Source organism: Myodes glareolus, chromosome 13, assembly GCF_982192425.1.
Source record: "Myodes glareolus chromosome 13, mMyoGla1.1, whole genome shotgun sequence".
In the NCBI taxonomy this organism is placed as follows: Eukaryota; Metazoa; Chordata; class Mammalia; order Rodentia; family Cricetidae; genus Myodes; species Myodes glareolus.
The window spans coordinates 15,837,559-15,855,867 of record NC_142038.1 but is presented as its reverse complement, the minus strand read 5'-3'; the positions used below and the strand labels follow the sequence as shown (position 1 = coordinate 15,855,867).

Here is an 18,309-nt window from a genome sequence, read left to right as displayed (position 1 = left end):
TGTGGTTAATGTGTCTAATGCAACTTTGTTTTTATGCTGATGTGTATAAGCTCATTCTAGATCATATATGTACTCCATAAATATGGATGGTAGTTTCATTGCTTGGATTTGCATGTGGCTTGCTCATCAAATGGTGCTAGGTATTTTAACAAGCACAGCTGGAGAAGAAAGCAGAGACACATTCCTTATTTAAGTGCCTGGGCTGAGTGATCGTGAAACTATTTCCAAGATATGTAAAAGCACATTTTGTGAAAATATAACAGCTTGGAGTCAATTTGAAACCAAACTTGGGCTTTAGTTGTGTGTATTACCTATTATGATATTCTGAGAGATAATTGATTTGAGCCTCTTCCAAGACAGTTTACTTCAAAATCATCAATTCTAATGTTTGTACATTTGGCATTTTATTTCCACTCAACTTATCAGTTTGGTTCTTTTTGCTGTTGAATGAACTTATAACTCTAGGAATGCATACTTTTAAACTCCATGCATAACAGTTTAATAGTTTAATTGAAATGAATTCATTGGCAGTTTCTTTTCTATCAGTGGTACACTTCATATAGTGGTACACCTTGTGTGTGTGTGTGTGTGTGTGTGTGTGTACATGTGTGTGCATGTGTGTGGGTTTATATTTGGGTGAATACACAAGACAGAATATAAATGAAGAATTACCAAATTAAAGAGTGTCAACTTTTAAAGTAGTAATTAAATTTATCAACACTTTACTACATAAAAATTAATCTGAAAAATTGGAAGAACAGAACAAATATCTGAAGGATACCTATGAATTCATCACTTAACCTTAGTGGTAGCAATGCATGAATAGGCATGAATAGTTGTGTTTTGCCTATGCCGCTGCACACTTCAGCTCCCTGTGGCTCCCTACATTATTTTGAAGCCAATCCTTGACATTACATTATCTTGTCATAAATATTTTAACATGTATATCTAACATAAAATATAAGAACCTCTAAACTTATAAACATCTCAGTTGCATCATTTTGTCTAAAAGATGTCAATGTATTTTTCTCCATTGACTAAAGTATTTGCTATACAACTGCTTCAAATAGCCTCATTGACATTTTCTCTGCTCAGTATTTTTCAAATCAGCATCTAAATTACAACTGTCAATAATACTTGTTGGGTTATTTTTCCTTAACTTTTTCACCCATTGTGTTGTTTATTACAATGTTTTAGGGGATGTTGTGGGGTTTTAGTTTGGATATTTTTATTTATTTGTTTGTTTAAGTCTGTGCTGCTATTACTACTTTTCTTCTGATTTAATACTGGAGATATTAAGTCATTGAACCTGTATATGGAGGAATGTGTTTTTCTATTTTTCCACAATTTAGTTTTTGCTAGTTTTAATCTTTTAGTATCACTTAACCATGCATTTCATAATTCTCTATATCCCTTTACCTTATTAGTTACTAGAGGCTGTTTTTGTTTTTTGTTTTTTTAAAAGTTTATTAAATTATGAAAGTTTTCATTTCCGCCCCTCCTCCCACCACCCTCCCACTCCCCCCTCCCCCTCCTCCTCCCTCTTCATCCCTAAGAGCAGTCAGGGCTTCCAACCCTGTGGGAAGTTCAAGTTCCTCCCCACTCCTTCCAGGTCCCTGAAGGTGAGTATCCGAACAGACTGGATCCCAAAAATCCAGCATATGCAGAGGAAACAAGTCCCAGTGTCATTGTCAGTGGCTTTTCAGAAAGGCTCCTAACCAGCCACATTCAGAGATCCGGCCACATTCAGAAAATCTGGTTGGATCACATGCTCGTTCAGTCCCAGTCCAGGCAAGGAGGAGCTAGGACTTTCCCCGACCCCATAGACTCCCAGGTCAGCCTGCTCTGCTGGCTCCACCCTGCTAGCGCCTCCGCCAGCCATCTAGAGGCTGTTTTTGAATTGCAGTTTGTGTGTATGAGAGTGTGTGTATATATGTGTGTGTGTGTGTGTGTGTGTGTGTGAGAGAGAGAGAGAGAGAGAGAGAGAGAGAGTGAATATGTGTGTTTGTGTGTGGATATGGGTGGGTGTGGATGTGTGAGTGAGTGAGTGTGTGACTGTGGGGGGGTTGGCTTTATTGTGGGAGGTAGAATCTTCACATCTATTGTTGTTTATTTCCATTCAAATTTAGAGAGATTAGTGATTTGTCTTTGATTCTAGGAGCCACAGACAGTCATTCTATATTTAAAAGTGGGCATGATGATATACTATTTCCATCATTTTTCTCTAGCTTAATGGTTAGACTACTTCTTGACATTTATTTATTTATTTATGGTCTTTTGGGACAAGGTTTCACTGTAGTTTTATAGCATGTCCTGAAACCACGGTACAGGGAAGAGGATTAATCGAAATGAGAAAGTATATGCAAAATCCACGTCGAAACAAATAATTCATAACCCAAATAAAAACACAAAAGAGAAACGAAAGTGGTTACCCTGTATAGCTAGGAAATGCTGTTTCGAGAAGCCATGGTTACTACAGAAGATTCCCAGTCACAGGTGTGGGGCACATATGTAGGTAGCCTTTCACTGTTTCTCGTGTTCATAAACATGTTCTCAAAACAAAAGTTTCCAGGGTCTCAGAATGAAAATTCTTTTTGCCCTGTTTCCTACCATACTCATGTCCATGTGCCAAAGGAACTGCAGAGTTAAATTAGAGTTTACACATTGTGGAGGCCCAAAATTGTGAGCCTATTATTTCCGTGATGAACACAAGTCAGTGTTGGGACTTTTCTCTACTTCCTTCAAGGTTGTTGTGCTTCTACCTCAAAACAAAGACCCCACCTAGAAGTTGAACAGAGAGTTCTGCTCTCTCAAGGTTATTGTCAACAGGTGTGGCTAATAGCCAGACTTTATGCTAGAAGAGAATAGAGAAGTACCTCTGTTCCTACCTCAAACAACAGTCTGAGGATTCAGCCAAGTTCCAGTTTCCTTTATGGAGATAACTTTGATTCCACCCAGGGAGTGGTTTGTCTACAGAATGTTTTGGTCTATGGTGTGGGGGTGACTTGGTGACTTGTTTTGTTCTAGCAGGAGAATATTTAACTATGAATGTACACTGCAACTTTCAATTGGTATGTTCATTTCCTTGAATCATGTTAATGTAGTCTTTTGTCTTACTCCTATCTTTTGGGATCAGGGTATTTTATGCAGTTGGAAATTAAACGCAGGCAAATTTTTCAGTACTCATGGGAATTTCCTCCCGACACTATCCTATATGTTCTTCTGTTTTATTACTTTCATTCGCAACTTCATATTCTTTATTATATATCTAAATTCCCACATCTTTACCCTGGCGAAAGACATTTTTGTCATGGCTGGCCCCTTACAAATGGCAGCCCAGCATGGTGTGATCAGCCAACAATACATTATATAATATCTAGACACATGGCACTATTAATAGTTCCCTTTTACTTACTATTAAAATGAGGGTTGTAATCAAAATTCAAACAGTCTTCACTGTACAAATTTTTGGATCCTTTTCTCAGAAATCATCCAAGTTACTGAGTAGAAAAGCTATTGTAGTTCCCTGTTCTCTTAGATCCCCAAAGACTTAGCTTCTCCAAGGTGGCATGTGTTGCAGATCACAGGGATGGGTTAATTGTCATAAAGATTCTGTGGCAATCTAAATCTTTGGTATGGAACACTTCCCAGAGTACTGATTTTCAGAAGCTTCCCATCAGTTGATATGCATGATTTTGGAGTAGAATCATTTTTTTTCAAACCTACTAGCAAAGTCAGAGGATTTGAACTTCTTTATTTCTACTGGGGCACACAGGCTTCTTTTGTTTGTTCAGCTAAGACCAGTTAACCTTTCCAGCATACTTCCATTTCTAAAGACCTGGAAAGGAAGCAAACACCATGCATGAGTTTCATTTTGTATCTGGTTTTCAGATCAAGATGATATCGGTTATTGATTCCCAGGAACAAGAATCTCCTTTACTGCCAGTTTTTCTACAAAAAGAAAGGGACTGAGGTAAAATGGCATTCTTCCCTTTCTATGACCCTGTCCATCCCCAAGCCTACCTTAGCCAAGAAGCAATTGAGTCTTTAAACTGTGTTTTCTATTCTTCACAGGTCTACACAAAATTCAAGGCCTGCTTTTACTACTCTACCAGCTGTGAGCTTAGTTATCTGTGTAGTATCAGTGGAGTTTGATTTTTCACTGTTCGAAATTGATTCACAGAATAGAATTACCTAGCATTAGATACCAAAAATTTCACATTCTCATCAGTAGCGTAGTAGCTGCAGCCAATAGAAAAACCTACTTTGATGACAAAAAACATAGAGTAGAGTTTTATTTCACAGAGAGAAAGGGAATACAGGCTGGTAAGACAGTTTAGTATGCCACATTTAATCAGTGAACTTTTGAGTTTAGTAGCAGAATTCTGGTTCACAGTATTCTTTCCTCCTGATGTCATGATGGCTGTTCTGTTTCATCTCAAGCATTGATCAGTTATCACTCTAAAATTGTAAGAGAAAAGCAAAATGCATATAGAGGAATTGATAAAGCAAAATATCCATGGTGTTTCTTTCTTTCAAAGATATTCTGGGAAAACTAGTCAGTCAATTTCTCCTTATATTTTGATAGTCCAACCAGGACATTTGACCTCAACAGTGTTTAAGAAGGCACCTGACCACCATAAGCATCAAAAGGATCCTATTTTTATAAAAATGAAGAGTAGAAACCTAGTAGTCAGGTTATTAGTTTTATAGACTACATAATACTTTTTTTTCAGTTTAAATTTATAGTATTTCTTTTTTGTTTGTTTTTTTTATTTTTTCTCAAAGTTTATTAAAATACAAAAGTCTCCATTTCCGCCCATCCTCCCAACCCCCTCCCACTCCCCCCACTCTCTCCTCTCCTCCCTCTCCATCCCCAAGAGCAGTCAGGGTCTCCCGCCCTGTGGATAGTTCAAGCTCCTCCCCCCTCCCTCCAGGTCCAGGAAGGTAAGCATCCAAACAGACTAGATTCCAGAAATCCAGTATATGTAGAGGAAACAAGTCCCAGTGTCATTGTCAATGGCTTTTCAGAAAGACCCCGGGCCAGCCACATTCAGAGAATCTGGCCTCATTCAGAGAATCTGGCTGGATCATGTGCTCGCTCGGTCCCAGTCAACTGGCCTTGGTGAACTCTCATTAGATCAGTCCCCTTGTATCAGTGGGTGATTGCACCCCTCGCAGTCCTGATTTCCTTTTTCATGTTCTTCCTCCTTCTGCTCCTCATTTGGACCTTGCATGGAGGGTAGGAGGGTTGTTGGAAGGGGAGAGGGTGAGAGAGAAGGGAGCAGGGGAGGAATGGGGAATGCTCGGGGGACTGGGAGGGGGGGAGGGAGGAAGGATAGATATGGGATCAGGGAAGAATATATCTCAACTAAGGGAGTCAGTTTAGGGTTTACTAGAGACTTGATTATAAATGGGATCCCAGGTCCAAGGAGAGATCCCCAGATTGTTCTCTGGACAGAGGAGAGGGTGCCTGAACTGGCCTTGGCCCATAACCATACTGATGAATATTTTGCTTACCACCATAGATCCTTCATCTGGCGATGGATGGAGATGGAGACGGAGACCCACATTGGAACACTGGACTTAACTCCCTAGGTCCAAACGAGAAGCAGAAGGAAAAAGAACGTGAGCAAGGAAGGCAAGATCAGAGGGAACCTTCATCTGTCGATGGATGGCAATACAGACGGAGACCCACACTGGAGCACCGGACGGAGTCCCCCAAGGTACATAGTATTTTTGACAGAGGTTTTTGTCCTACCCAGTTCCACTGCCATTCGGTCCCAAAGAAACATATATTAATTACAAAAACCTACATTAATTATAAACTGGTTGGCCTATTAGCTCAGGCTTCTTATTAACTCCTATAACTTATATTAGCCCATAACTCCTCTCTATGTTAACCATGTGTCTTAGTACCTTGTATCAGCGAGTCATTCTCATCTTTCTTCCTGTTTCTGGATGACAGCTGCAGACTGAGCCTTTCCTCTTCCCAGAATTCTCCTATTCTGGTCATCCAGCCTATACTTCCTGCTCGGCTACTGGCCATCAGCACTTTATTAAACCAATACAAGTGACAAATCTTTATAGGGTACAAGACCATTGTCCCACAGTATGGTACAGGATGCCTCCAGAGACCACTTCCCTTTACCCATGTCTGTAAGGAAAGTACAACCTCATTACTTATCTTTGATAGTTTTCTTTCACATGAATATGCTTTCCTCTGTTTGCTCACAGAAAATATATTTACATATAATAAAGATATATAAAAACCAGAGCAGTCTCATATTCCATTTTACACACATACCTCATACACACTTTTTTTTCTTTTCCCTAATTGTAACACACACTGGTCCTTCTCATATATTTAAGTTTTAAAGAAGTCCATATACCTCAACTTTCACTGGATGAAATCTTTATCCTCAAATTATCTATCAATGCATCTCTCTCTCTCTCTCTCTCTCTCTCACTCTCTCTCTCTCTCTCTCTCTTTCTCTCTACCTATTCACCAATATATCTCTGTGTGTTTATATAGGCTCACATATATGTGGGTCATAGGTCAACATTAGCTGTTTGTTGTCTTTCATGAGTCATCTATCTTGTTATTTGATACAAGTTCTCTCACTGTGATCTATAATTTGACAAATAAGATAGTCTAGTAAGCCCCAGAAAATTGTCTGTCACCACTCTTTCCTCTGGGATTACAACACAGCCACTATTCTGAGCACATTGAACTCATTGAACTCATTATATGAATGTTTATAAAGAAAAGATTTATTGACTGAGGTACTTCTCAATCCTCCTGAAATTACTTCTAAATGTTGCAAACTTAGCATATGTAAATGTTCTTAAATTTAAAATTACTCATATGCATATAGGGCCAAGGGATACAAAATGTTAATATTATAATTGTTTTACCATAATGTTTATGTTTCCAAAAATAATTATTCAATACCTAAGAACAAGACAGGTAAAAATGAAAATAAATAAACTTGCAAACACAAGCAGATAATAACAAATTTTGAATAAAGGAAAATAAAGGAAAATAAAAAACAAATTACTGAATTAACTATCTCTTTCAAAATCTCAAAATGTGCTCTTACAAATATACATACAGAACATAGGTGATATCAAATATCAATATTTCTTTCTTTTATTATTTTTTGTTGAGCTATATATTTTTCTCCACATCCCTTCTTTCCTCTTTCCTCCCCTTCTAACCTCTTCCATGGTACCCATGCTTCCAATTTACTCAGGAGATCTTGTGTTTTTCTACTTCCTATGTACATTAGATCCATGTATATCTCTCTTAGAGTCCTCAGTGTTGTCTAGATTCTCTGGGATTGTGAATTGCAAGCTTTGTTTGCTTTATATCTAAAAGTCACTTATGAGTGAGTACATATTATATTTGTCTTTCTTGGTCTGGGTTACCTCACTCAATATGATGCTTTTTTGATCCATACTTTTGCCTGCAAATTTCAAAATGTCATCATTTTTCCTGATGTGTAGTACTCCATTGTGTACATGTACCATATTATTGTTATCCGTTCTTCAGTCAAGGGACATTTAGGTTGTTTCCAGTTTCTGGCTATGACAAATAATGCTACTATAAACATAGTTGAGTACATGTCCTTGTAGTATGATTGAGTATCCTTTAGGTATATACCCAAAGTGATATTGCTGGATCTTGAGGTAAGTTATTTCCTAATTTCCTGAGAAAACACCATACTGAAATCCAAGGTGGCTGTAACAGTTTGCACTCCCACCAACAATAGAGGAGTGTTCCCTTTACCTAATATCCTCTCCAGCAAAAATTGACATCAGTGCTTTTGATCTTGGCCATTCTTATAGGTACAAGATGGAATCTCAGAGCTGTTTGGATTTGAACTTCTCTGATGGCTAATGGTGTTGAGCACTTCCTTAAGTGTCTTTCAACCATTTTAGATTCCTCTGTTGAGAGTTTTCTGTTTAGGTCTGTACCCCCATTTTTTTTTATTGGATTACTGGTTCTTTTGATGAACAAATTCTTGAATTCTTTGCATAATTTATAAATCAGTCGTCTGTCTGATATGGATTGGTGAACATCTTTCCTGTTCTTTGGGCTGCCATTTTGTCTTGTTGACTATGTCCTTTGCTTTACAGAAGCTTCCAGTTTCAGGAGATCCCATTTATTAATTGTTTCTCTCAGTGTCTGTGCTATTTGGGTTTTATTTAGGAAGTGGTCTCCTGTGCCAATGCATTCAACTGTACTTCCCACTTACTCTTCTATGAGGTTCAATGTGGTTGGTTTTATGTTGAGGTCTTTGATTCATTTGAACGTGAGTCTTGTGCATGGTGATAGATATGGATCTATTGCCATTCTTGTTCATGTTGGTATTTTTCTTGTTCATGTTAGTATCCAGTTATGCCAGCACAATTTACTGCTTTCTTTTTTCCATTATATAATTTTTGCTTCTTTGTCAAAAATCAATCTTGTAGGTGTGTGGATTGATATTCTGGTCTTCCATTCTGTTCCATTGGTCCTCCTGGCTGTTTTTATGCCAATCACCAGGCTGTTTTCAGTACTGTAGTAAAGTTTGAAGTCTGGGATTGTGATTCCTCCAGAAGTCCGTTTATTATACAGGACTATTTTGGCTATCCTGGGGTTTTGATTTTCCAAATGAAGTTGAGTATTTTTCTTTTGAATTCTGTGAATTTTGTTGGGATTTTGATGAACATTGCTTTGAATCTGTAGATTTCTTTTGGTAAGATTGCCATTTTTACTATGTTAATGCTACCTAACCAAGAGAATGGGCGATCTTTCCATTTTCCAGTGTCTTCTTCAATTTCGTTCTTCAGTGATTTAAAGTTCTTGTCATACAGGCCTTCTACTTGTTTGATTAGAGTTAATCCAAGATATTTTATGTTATTTGTGGCTATTGTGGATACAGATGTTTCTCTGATTTCTTTCTGAGATCATTTATCAACTGTGTAAAGGAGGGCTATTGATTTTTTTTTAATTAATCTGGTATACTGCTACATTACTGAAGGTGTTTATGAGTTGTAGAAGTTTCTTCGTAAAATTTTTTGGGGTCACTTATGTAAACTATCATTTCATCAGCAATAGTGATAATTTGACGTCTTCTGTTCCGGTTTTTATCCCCTTGATCTCCTTTTGTTGTCTTATTGTTCTAGCTATAACTTCAATTGCTATATTGAACAGTTATGGAGAGAGTGAACAACTTTGCTTTGTTCCTGATTTCAATGAGATCGCTTTGAGTTTCTCTCCATTAACTTTGATGTTGGGTGTTGGCTTGCTATATATTACCTTTATTATGTTTATGTATTTTTCTTGTATCTTTGTTTTCTCTAAGACTTTTTATCATGAAAGGATGTTGTATTTTGTCAAAGGATTTTTCAGCAACTAATGAGATGATCATGTGGATTTATTTTTTTCAATTTGTTTATATGGTGGATTACATTGACAGATTTTGTGTTTTGAGCCATCCTTGTATCTCTGGGATGAAGCCTACTTGATCATGGTGGATGATTTTTCTGATGTGTTCTTGGATTTTGTTTGCCAGCATTTTATTAAGTATTTTTGCATTGATTTTCATGAATTATATTGGTCTGTAAGCCTCTTTTTAGTAGTGTTTTTGTGTGGTTTGGGTATCAGGTGAATTGTCTCCTCATAAATAGTTTGGCAATGTTCCTACTGCTTCTATTGTGTGGAACAATTTGGGCAGTATTGGGATTAATTCTTAGAAAGTCTTGTAGAATTTTGCACTGAAAACATCTGGCCCAGAGGTTTTTTTTCCCCCCTTGGGAGACTTTTGATGACTGTCTCTATTACTTTAGTAGTTAGAGGTCTATTTAATTTGCTTATCTGGCCTTTATTTAATTTTTATAAGTGATATTTATCTGGAAAATTGTCCATTTTCTTTAGGTTGTCCAATTTTGTGGAGTACAGGTTTTAAAAATATCACCTAATGATTTTCTGGATTTTTTTTCCATGTCTGTTGTTATGTACCCCATTTTGTTTCTGATTTCATTAATTTGGATATTCTCTCTCTGCCTTTTGCTTAGTTTGGATAAAGGTTTGTCTATTTTGTTGATTTTCTCGACAAACTAACTCCTCATCTCATTGATTCTTTGTATTGTTTTCTTTGTTTCTATTTTGTTGACTTCAGTGTTCAATTTGATTATTTCCTGCCATCTAGTCCTCCTGGGTGTGTTTGCTTCTTTTTCTTCTAGAGTTTTCAGGTCCTCTGTTAACTCACTAGTGTGGGATTTTTATAGCTACTTATGTAGGCATTTAGTGATATAAACTTTCTTCTTAACACTGTTTTAATTGTGTCCCATAAATTTTGGTAGGTTGTATGGTCATTTTCATTGAATTTTAGAACTTCTTTAATTTCTTCCTCTATTTCTTCCTTGATCCCTGATGATTCAGGTAGGTATTGTTTAATTTCCACGTGTTTGTGGGCGTTCTGAAATTAGTGTTACTGTTGAATTCTAATATTAAGCCACGGTGATCCAATAAAATGCATGGGGTTATTCTAACTTTTTTGTAACTGTTGAGGTTTGCCTTGTTACCGAGTATGTGGTCAACTTTTGAGAAGATTTCATGAGATGCTGAGAAGAAGCTATATTCTTTTATGCTTGGATGGAATGTTCTATAGATGTCTGTTAAGGCCATTTGTGTCATAACATCTGTTAGTTTCCTTAATTCTCTGTTAATTTTCTGTCTGACAAACCTGATCAGTGGTAAGTGGGATGTTGAAGTCTCCTACTATTAATGTATGGGGATTAATATGTGATATAAGCTTTAGTAGTGTTTCTTTCACATATGAGGGTGCTCTTGTATTTGGGGCATAGATGTTCAGTATTGAGAATTCCTCTTCATGGATTATTCCTGTGACTAATATGAATGTCCTTTTTTGTGTCTTTTGATTGGTTATAGTTTGAAGTCTATTTTATTAGATATTAGGATAGTTACACAAGCTTGTTTCTTAGGTCCATTTGATTGGAAATTGTTTTCAACCCTTAACTCTGAGTTGATGTCTGTTTTTGATGTTGAGGCGTGTTTCTTGTATGCAGCAGACAGCAGAAGGATGGATTCTGGGTTTTTGTTTGTTTGTTTTGTTTTTATTTTTAGGTTTGGTTTTGTTTTTGGACTTTTTTTTATCTTTTTTGGTTTTTTGAGGCAGGGTTTCTCTGTAGTTCTAGAGCCTGTCCTGAAACTAGCTCTTGTAGACCAGGCTAGTCTCAAACAGTCTCAAAGCAAGATCTGCCTGACTCTGCCTCTGAGTGTTGGGATTAAAGGTGTGCGCCACCACCACCCAACTTAGCCTGTGTCTTTTTATAGGTAAGTTCAGTTCATTTATATTAAGGGATATGAATGACCAGTGATTGCTCATTCCTGTTATTTTAATTTTCATTGTTGGTGATGTTATTGTTTGTGTTTTTCCCTTCCTTGGGATTTGCTGCTGTGAGATCATCTAATGTCTGTGCTTTTGTAGGTATAGCTAACTTTTTTGGGTTGGAGTTTTCCTTCTAGTACTTTGTGTAGGGCTGGGTTTGTGACTAGGTATTGGGTAAATCTGGTTCTCTCATGGAATACCTTGTTTAGTCTGCCTATGGTGATTGAAAGTTTTGGTAGACATAGTAGTCTCAACTGGCATCCATGGTCTCTCAATGTCTTAAAAATGTTTGACCAGGACCTTCTGGCATTCATTGTTTCCATTGAGAAATCAGGTGTAATTCTGAGAGGTCTGCTTTTATATGTTACTTGGCCTTTACCCTTTGCATCTCTTAATATTCTTTCTTTATTGTGTATGTTTAGTGTTTTGATTATTATGTAATGAGGGGACTTTTTTGGATCCAGTTTATTTGGTGTTCTGTAAGCTTCTTGTATCTTCATATGCCTATTTTTCTTTATGTTGAGAAAGTTTTCTTCTATGATTTCGTGAATATATTTTCTGTGCCTTTGAGCAAGACTTCTTCTTCTATCTCTATTATTCTTAGGTGTGGTCTTTTCATGTTTCCCCATATCTTTTATGGGACAACATGAAAGCTTTAGTTATATTTAATTAGCTTTAGTTAGATTTAATGTTATTTTTTGACAAATGAGTTTATTTCTTCTATTGTATCTTCAGTGCTTGAGATTCTCTCTTTCATCTTTTGTATTCTGCTGTTTATGCTTGCATTTGTGGTTCCTAATCATTTCCTTATAATTTCTGTTTCTATAATTCTTTCAGTTTGTGTTTTCTTTATTGTTTCTATTTTGGTTTTCAAGTCTTTAATTGTTTCTTTCACCTGTTTGACTATTTTTTCTTGGTTTTCTTTAAGGGAGTTGTTGATTTCTTACAATTTTTTGTTTGTCTTTTTTTCAATTTCTTTGATGGAATTTTTCATTTCCTCTTTAAGGGCCTCAAGCATTCTCCTAAAATTATTTTAAGGTCATTTTTTTTTCTTCTTCATGTATATTTGGTTGTTCAAAGTCTTGCTGTTGTAGGGCTACTAGTTTGGGTTGGTGTCATGTTGCTGTTTGTGGTATTGAGTGTGTTCTTACCTTGCCTACTCGTCTTTTCCTCTGATTGGTGTAGTTGTGGCATATCTCTGGTGATCAATCTTCTAGGTGCCTGTGGATCTAAGGCTCAGATGTTTGCTCCTCTTGGTACAATCTGGGCCAGGGTTCCAATCACCCTGGATGTCATTCTGTATTCCCAGCAGTTGCTCAGTGCTCCTGCAGGTCATTCTGCAATCCCAAGTGTCTTTTGGGCCTGTTCCCACAGAGGTCACTAGCTCAGGTCTGCTCCAGCAAAGGTTGCTGCTGTCTTTGGGCCTGCTCTGGCAAAGGCCGCTGGCTTAGGTCTGTTCCCACAGATGTCTCTGCTTGGGTCTGTTCCCTTGGAGGTCCCTGGTTTGGGCCTGTTCCCTCAGTGGTCACTCCCTTGTCAAGTATCAACATTTCTTAGTGTCTCATAATGTCAGAGTAATTCCATATGAGGCAGATATAATAGAATATGGTTATAATCCAGGTTCTTAGAAGAGAAATATAGGAAGATTATGATTTCAAGGCTAAGCTTGGCTATACAGTAAGGCTTGTTCTCAAAAATAGAAAATCAGTTTAAATATTCTGCATTGATACACTGTTTTTTTCCTTAATGAAGTACTACAGAGTGCTAAATATTTTTTTAAAGTTTATATTTTAATGATTTGTTTCCCTTTTACAAATCTCTGGGCATTCTGCCTTTGATCTTTATAATCTGTATTAAAGTTGTGTTCCATATGTACAAGTTAGAGAACAAATGTTGAAAGAGGCAAGAGACGTGTTCAGTAACATTTAGAAGTGAAAGAAATTTGATTGCTCGTGGTCTTTTCTCCCGTATCACCCATCCTTGAACCAGTGGTAAACAATGTGTGTTTGAGGTCAGACATGAAAGGACTTACATGTGATTTGAGAAAATGGTGTTTTGGTTTGTTTGCTTCCTTGTTCCAAGTTAGAAATATTGGAGAAAATGTATTTTCAGGTTTAATGATGTGGTTAAAGCCTCTAAGCAGTACATTTGCAACCAGAATGAGGTTTCTATTCTGTACTTGATAACTTGCAGAAGAGGTGAAATTCATCATGCCATGTACTCAGACATAAATCAAGGAGACAAAACTACTTATTTGTGGTTGATATATGGAACTTAGATCACATTTTCTTTGTGACCCTCATGGCTGATCATCTTCTTCCTGAATAAAATATCCCATGGTCAGGTAAACTTAATTCTGTTACCTAAAGTTTCAAATTAATTATTCTTAGGCTTTTATCGAACAAGGTCTTTCATCACATCATTTCCCTCAATGAGATTTTTGTAAGATTCCTCAACTCATGAATATGAACCCTTAACTGCTCTTGCTGGTAAGAAATTGTACAAAAACCAAATTGTACAGAACCTTAAGTTTGATTTTCATCATATATGCCCATGAAAAAGATAAAGAAATACATAGACACCAATTATATGGAAGTACATCAGCACCGTGTCATGATGCAAAATGAAGAAAGAAGGTTCCCTTTTGACAGCTGGCAGAACATCAAAGATACACTTCTGTGAATCCTTTATGTGTCTGAGAAGCTAAAAGAAAGAAAGGAAAAGGAAATGTGGAGAGAAAAGAGTCAGTAAAGGAGTAACGAAATCTAAAGGAAATAGCAGGTAGGAGCAGAGATTTCAATGAGGTCTGTGTCTAAACTAGAAAGAAAAATACAAGTTGTAGTGGCATTTCATCTGCATTTTAATAAATAAACCTTGACTGAAGATCAGAAAAGTAAAATAGTCCCACTGGCCAGCCTAACAGACCAGACAGTGGTGACATACACCTTTTATCTTAGCAGCCACAATGACACACACCTTTAATCCCAGTAGTCACACCTCCTTACCTTAGAAACCAAGCAGTAGTGGTATATGCCCTTAATCCCAGAACTAGGGAGGATTACAAGATGGGAGGAAACAGCTCTCAGTCACAGTCTTATTCTGAGGTTTCCTGGAGGCAGGATCGCCATTTCAGACTGAAGTCGAGGTAAGAGTCAGTGGCTGGCTGCTTTTCTTCTCTGTCTCTGAGATTTCATTAATCATTCTTCAGGAACTCCTACACATTTTTCTCAGTGGGGACTGGTATCTTAGATTCCTAACTCTTCTCAAGAGTGCTGGGACTTATTTAGTTGTAATAAAGTCCAACATTTCCTCCAAAGGATGATTTGAGGCTATTCATTAACTATCCTTAAAGCACTCAATAGCTCTGTTGAGAGGACTTGGAAAAGTCTGAAAGATCCTTGAAGATTATGACCCAGGACTGGCTGTGACCTTTTCTCTAGTTTTCAGACATATGACTATTTGATCTAAAATCAAAGCTCCATAGTAATACTAAGTGAAAAAATTTATCAATATGATTTTCCAAATTAAAAGAACATGTGAATGAGGCAATTATACGCCAGACATAGCACATGGCCATCACTGCTGGGGTCATGATGTGTTCAAGTAAGAAGAAGTAACAGAACCACAGACAGAACACTGTTTGTGTTCTTCTGAAAGAACCATGTGAGGAGATCAGAACAGCTGTCCAACTGAAGAATTAATGGATGTCCTTGGCTAGAACAAGTCTTGTCCAATTTTGCCTTTTTATTCTTAGGTTTTTCAAATTTGCAATGCCTGGGTAATTGTGATGCTAGCCTTAAAGAGATGTACCTGGGCTATTGCTACTGTGCAAAGTTTTAGGTTTGTGTTCTATATCCTTGTATCTTCCTGTCCTAATGCTCTGTGCAAGGGATTTCTTCTTATGACTCTGAGTGTCGTTCCAAATCTCAGCTTACTACATGACTGAGGAAAGTGGGCATTTTCCATTAGCCAGCACACTACTCACACTCTGGGAATTCACTTTGCACACATTATTTTCAGTATATTATTCCAGTCTAATTTCTTAACAGTTCACTGGCTTACTCAAGCTATAAAAGAAGTCCAGTCTTTTAGTATTTTGAGAAATTGTACCTGTCTGTGGAAAATATGAGATAGGATTTGAGAGTTAATGCTGTTTTTCAAGTAAAGCACCCACTGGCTTTTGTTTGTTTGTTTGTTTACTTGATTGCTTGTTTAATCACTCTGAGAACTGAGAAGAGCCTATCCTCCTGCACCCTCCTGGCTTCATCCTCTAGGATTTCTGCCGCTCACATGGACTTTCTTTGTTCCCCTCTTCCCTTGTGCTTGTTCTGTGATCTAGCCTCGGCTTTTCAGATTCCTTTTTTATTTTTAATTCTATGACAGATTACTTATGTATTGGGTACATATGTGGAAGTCAGAGGACACCCTTTAGGAGTCTTCTCCTTACCCCACATGGGTCGTGGGGGAACAGACTCAAGTGGGCAGGCTTGAGGGTAAATGTCTCTATCTACCAATCACACCAGCTCTGTTTCCTAGTTTTAGTATGTTTTTATTGGTCACCATAACTTCTTTTAGTTTGAGTGAGACTTTCTATTTAATTTCCTTATGAATAAATAAAATGGAAACAAAATCCACTGATAGAATTTTTAGTGCTGTTCTGAGAGCGAGCCAACATAAGCGTATTTGCTCAAATCCTCTTTCCTCTTTGCCTGTGCTGTGGTCGGACTTTTCCCAGTGTTTGTGCAATTCTGAATTGCAGACTGCTTTCCCCTTTAACACTTTATAGCTCCTGCTCCACTAGATTCTGAATAAAAGAGCTTCTAATGAAAACCTTTAATAATTCTGGTTAGTTTTTTATTTGTTTACTTATTTCTAAGTAAATGCATGATGATGCTAAGTGTGTGAAAATAAGTATTTCAAGATCCACACAGATAGCAAATGGGTTACTACAGTGATGCTCTTCAGTTATCTGTTTAGCTTGTGTGATGAGAGCCGTTAAAATAGTATTTAGCATGAACTTCCAATATAGTACACTCTCATTGCTTCTATTCAGGATGTGGATTCGAGTCTAAGGATTGTTGCCCATCCAACCTGTCTGCTCCTTTGAATCTTCCAACGTTTGTCTCCATTCCCTTCCCTTGTTAGACACACTTTGTTAAAATAGTGGAATCTTCTGTTCTATTTTTGAGAAAAAGTACATTCCTCCCATCCAAACCCTTCAATATCCTCCCCAAATACATGGCCTTTCTTTTCATTAATTGTTATTATATGCATATATGTATATACATGTACACTCTTAAATATAACCTGCTCAGTTTACTTATGTTACTTGAATATAAATTTTCAGAGCTGCTGTTTGGTGTTAAATAACCAATCTGTTTGCACTTTCCTGAGGAAGACTGTTTCTCCCACCTCAGCATTCTTTACTTGCCTGCCATTCTTCATGAGGTTCAGGCCTCATGGACTTTTCGGTGTCCCCTTTGAAATGTCCATTGGTGCCATATTGTTCATCTCATATTGGTGAGCTTTATTGGCATAGCTTCCAGCATTACTAGGAGAAGCAATCTCATAGCAAACTCCCAGATATTCTAGCCCTCACAGTCTTTTCTCTTTTCTTACAGTGTTTCCTAGAAGTATAGCTTTCACCGCTCATTAAGAAAATTTATTTTTGCAACAGAGAGAGATTGCTGCAGAAAACTAAAACCAATCAAAATGCAGACATTTGCAGCCCTGTCCCTTTGGATATTCCTTTGTTAGTCATCTGGATAATTAGATTTGTTCCTCTTTTGTTTGGTGTCTAGTTTTATTGTTTGTTTTTCTGTTTATCCAAGTTTAGGGCTTTTCCTTATGTTCACTTTCACTGACTTTGAATGTGTCATGGGTCTGTGGTCTCACACTTTTTTTTCTAAATTTCTTGGAGTGATAATTTTTCTTGTATCCAGATTATAAAATGTTGCCATCTCTTCCACTCTTTTGGCAGTTTCTGCTCCTTCTAAAACTCCGGTTATATGCATGCTAGATCATTTGAAATTGCCCTTCTGAGGTTAACATCCAGATATTCCTCTATGATGTTTTTTTCTTGCTTTTCTTTTTTTCCTCTTTCAATTTATATTTTAGATAAATTGCTTTGATGAATCCTCTTGTCTCTGATAGAAGGTTTTATCACCTATTCAGTTTTCTGATAAGCGCTACCACAGGACTTATTTATACTGGCATGGAGCTATTTCATTCTAGCAATCCTATTGTGCTTTTTTCTTTTATTTAGTCTCCATGTCTTTCCTGACACTCTTTTGTACATCCACATCATTCTTCTTTCTCACCAGATTCTTTCATGCATCAATTATAATGATTTTCAAACCATTATCCAACATCAAAAGTATCTCTTAGTCTATGTATTGTCAGGATTCCCATGATTTTGGTTGAATGTTTTACAAATTGTGCAGAAGACCAAATATTGAAGTAAATGTTATTTTTTCTGAAACTAGTGTGTCTCGTTTCCTAGATAGCCATGATGAATTCCACGAATCAGATAGGTAGTTTGAATTCTTTCTTCAGTTCATAACAACTTTCAAATTCATTTACAGTATGCCTGTGCTAGATGAACTCTTTAGAATGGTAGAATGTTGTACCCAGTGTTTGTATGTTGTTACCTTCCGCTTGCAGAAATTCCTGAAAGCACATACTACTAAAGGGCATTTGCCCTTCCCTTAGTTTTAAAATTTTCTTACAGCTATTTAACTCTATGCTTTTCTTGAGCACAGGGTGTGGCTTTTATGGCCAACTAAAATTTTACTCAGCACTGTGGAAGCTTCATGTCATTATGAACAATAGCAAACCTCTGGTATCTTTTTCACTAGAAAGTGTTTCCCACTCTTTTTCTCTGTGAATACTAGACTTGACCTCAACA

At 37.1% G+C, this 18,309-nt stretch overlaps 1 long non-coding RNA gene across 1 annotated transcript; it reads right to left on the bottom strand.

The window, feature by feature from the left end:
• Window positions 1-3,549: 3,549 nt before the first annotated feature.
• Window positions 3,550-14,652, bottom strand: LOC148119959 (uncharacterized). The gene is made up of 3 exons (XR_015734762.1): window positions 14,408-14,652; window positions 5,521-5,594; window positions 3,550-3,838 (listed from the first exon to the last, which is right to left on the bottom strand). It is a non-coding gene; the product is annotated as an uncharacterized LOC148119959 (long non-coding RNA).
• Window positions 14,653-18,309: the final 3,657 nt, after the last annotated feature.